Genomic DNA, 3,764 nt, shown 5'->3' with positions numbered 1-3,764 from the left:
CATCTGTTCAGAAAGATTTTTCTCTTTTCCATCTTTTTCATTTCTTTGTCTAAAAAGACTTTTCCAGAAATTTGTTTTGAGAAGGACTTTTCAGAGTTTACTACCAGGGGACAAAATGGTGCAAAGCAAATGCGAAAGCCACAGGCCAAAGCCAAGGCAATAGGACAAAAGGCGTTTGTCGCAAAATCAAATGACAAACTAGCCTAGAAAGTTAAGAAGAACATGGAGAAAGGCGGAAAACTATGGTTGAAGGACTCGTGGGTCAAGTTCCAAGAAGATCCCCAGCAAGAACTGCGATAGATCACGGACCAAGGTCCGAGATGGTAATACACCACAGAAAGGGGGAAGGAGGAAGAGAGAATTAATCCGCCTGCTGGGATAAAATAAACTTTTAAGGGAGTACTTTTGGAGTTGAAAAGGAATCCCACAGTTTGTTTTGAAACAAAAGAGCGGGGAAGGGATAAATGGAAAACCATCCCCAGCAGAAATACCATCCCCAGCAGACATATCATCCCCAGCAAGCAACTTCATCCCCAACCAGTTTTGGGAGCGCAGAGCAAGGGAAAGGGAAAGGGATAAATGGAAAATCATCCTCTAGCAGGAGTGACACGATCACTCACCATGTTAAAACTAACAAAATTTTCTTTGATTCTACAGGAAAATAAAGGATGATGATGACAGAAAGACACGCCACAAGGAAGGTCACCAAAATCGGGGCAGAAAATTTTCTGCCGTTGTCCCAAAGATTTTTATCGAAGGAACGAGGAAACAAATTCATACATTTCTGTCTTAGTTAAATAGGCGCCCACCTGTATAATGAGAGGAATACTTTTCTGTCTTAGTTAAATAGGCGTCCACATGTATAATGAGAGGAATACTTTTCTGTCTTAGTTAAATAGGCGTCCACCTGTATATGAGAGGAATACTTTTCTGTCTTAGTTAAATAGGCGCTCACCTGTATAATGAGAGGAATACTTTATGTCTTAGATAAATAGGCATCCACCTGTATAATGAGAGGAATACTTTATGTCTTAGATAAATAGGCGTCCACCTGTATAATGAGAGGAATATTTTTCTGTCTTACTTAAACAGGCGCCCACCTGTATAATGAGAGGAATATTTTATGCTTTAGTTAAATAGGCGCCCACCTGTATAATGAGAGGAATACTTTATGTCTTAGATAAATAGGCGTCCCACCTGTATAATGAGAGGAATACTTTTCTGTCTTAGTTAAATAGGCGCTCACCTGTATAATGAGAGGAATATTTTATGCTTTACTTAAATAGGCGCCCACCTGTATAATGAGAGGAATACTTTATGTCTTAGATAAATAGGCGTCCACCTGTATAATGAGAGGAATACTTTTCTGTCTTAGTTAAATAGGCGTCCACCTGTATAATGAGAGGAATATTTTATACTTTAGTTAAATAGGCGCCTACCTGTATAATGAGAGGAATACTTTATGTCTTAGTTAAATAGGCGCCCACCTGTATAATGAGAGGAATACTTTATGTCTTAGATAAATAGGCGCTCACCTGTATAATGAGAGGAATACTTTTTCTGTCTTAGTTAAATAGGCGCCCACCTGTATAATGAGAGGAATAATTTCATATCTTAGTTAAATAGGCGCCCACCTGTATAATGAGAGGAATAATTTCATGTCTTAGTTAAATAGGCCCTCACCTGTATAACGAGAGGAATACTTTTCAGTCTTTACATTTCATGTTTCAGGCGCCCACCTGTATAACGAGAGGAATATTTTTCAGTCTTATACTGCAGATCTTGAAATCATCTTATACTGCAGATTTTGAAATCAGTAACCCACCGGAAGGCAGAGGGTTACCCCAGGAATCCTCAGCAGGAAACAATAAGAAATCCCCAGCACCGGAAAGCAAAAGGTTGCAACAGGAGGTTCCAACACAAATTCAAGCGCATGAGTCAAAAGGAAGAAAAGACGCGTCTTGAAAGAAGCGGCCTATGGACATTAAATTATGCCCAGCATAACAAATCTGATGAAGAAAGCCATATCCCCAGAGGAACCACCGAAAATCTTAGTGAAGGAAGCCATATCCCTAGAAGGACCGAACAAAATGAGGAAAACTGGTATTCAGAAAAGCAAAAGGCCAGTGTCATCCCCAAAATTCACGGAAAGAAAAGCACCGGAAGAAGCATAAGCCAACAAGAAAGCAAGGCCACAAAAACAAGTTTGAAGACAGACGAGATCTCATGATCCGTAGTCTAGCCTAGCTTTTTTCTTTTAAGCACGGTGTAACCAGGAGATCGGTGAGCAGTGGTAATAGCTCACAGTAGCAGTAACAGCAAAATTGCAGTCCCATGGTAATCCCAGCTACCAAAATTTCCCGAACTACATTAACTTGATTCTCCTTTAGCCAGGGATATGTAGGAAACCTTTGAAGCAAAGGTTCGGTTAAATCTTTTTCCAGAAAATGCTTCACACGGAGTATTCCAGCGGGCAAAAATCGCTCGTATGCGCTCACTTTATCTTTGCACGAAAACTCTTTGTGTTTTCGGCCAAAGAGGGGAAGCTGTGAGCACGTAATTTTTGCTTCATGGAAAAACTACTCCAAAAGAAATCAAAAATAAAACAAATTTCATCTGTGCACAATTTTGAGAATTTGCGTGATATTTTGATAAAGGTTTTGTCCGTAATGCTTGCCTTGCTATAGTTAAAAATACAAAGGTACGTGTTGCAGACATTTAGGAATAAATGGTACATTTAGGAATTAATTAACCGTAATCTGGTTATAAAAGCGAAAATCACCAAAATATGCGTTTTATTCTATTTGTTGTCATGGTGATTTTATTAAAGGTCTTAAATCGTATGATAATTGTTGTTAAGTGTTAATTAATAGTTGTATAATTTAATTTTGGATTTTGGGAATTTTTGTTTATTTATAGGGAAAGGAAATACCGGATTTGGGCCAAAAATTCAAATGAAAATCAGGCTCAATCCACTGCACTGACCTAGTCCGATCACTTGACCCTTCAGATGCACCAAACGGTGCCTTTTTGGCGACTTAAATCAGAGCCGTTGATCTGTTGCAATCCAACGGTCTCTGGCTTCCCTAGTGACCTGACCCACTCCCTTCTTAAACCGACCCCCCCCCCACTTAACCAAACGACACCGTATGGATAAGCTCCCCTAATCTTGGCCATCGATCTTGATTGATCCAGCGGCCAGGATTACACCATCCACCCCATATATAAACCTAACCTGCCACCCCACGCCCCAAACCAGACCCCCCCTTCACACACTATTCACCTTCGTCCCCAGAGCCCCCTCTCTCAAACCCTAGCCGCCTTAGGTTTCCCCCACCATAAACCCGGCCACCCGGACTCCGATGGCCACCAAAACAACACCCCTGATGCACCCAACCACCATGAACACAAATCCACCAACCGTTTACCTCGAATCACCCTGCAACTTCTTGAATCTTCAATCGAAGATTCGAGCAACAAACAGATCTACACCCACCGACCCCAAACTCACAGCACAACACCTCTTGACCTTCCTCACCCCCTGAATGACCGTTGTTCCGTTCGAATCTGAACAGAACTGAACAAATCCCAAATCTGACCCCCAAGAACCCTAGAACTCAGATTTATGGGGGTCTGTCCATATCAACAAAAGATAGGGGTCTAATAGACTTTAACCGAGGTGTTCTCAGTTGAGAACACTTCGATTAAAGTCCATTCGACCCCAAAAATGGTCGAGTTCGAGTTCGAGCTTGAGTCAGTCTTAA

The sequence above is a fragment of the Nicotiana sylvestris genome, chromosome 12 (assembly GCF_000393655.2).
Source record: "Nicotiana sylvestris chromosome 12, ASM39365v2, whole genome shotgun sequence".
NCBI classification, from domain to species: domain Eukaryota; kingdom Viridiplantae; phylum Streptophyta; class Magnoliopsida; order Solanales; family Solanaceae; genus Nicotiana; species Nicotiana sylvestris.
The sequence above is the reverse complement of the archived record's forward strand: the minus strand, read 5'-3'. Positions refer to the sequence as shown.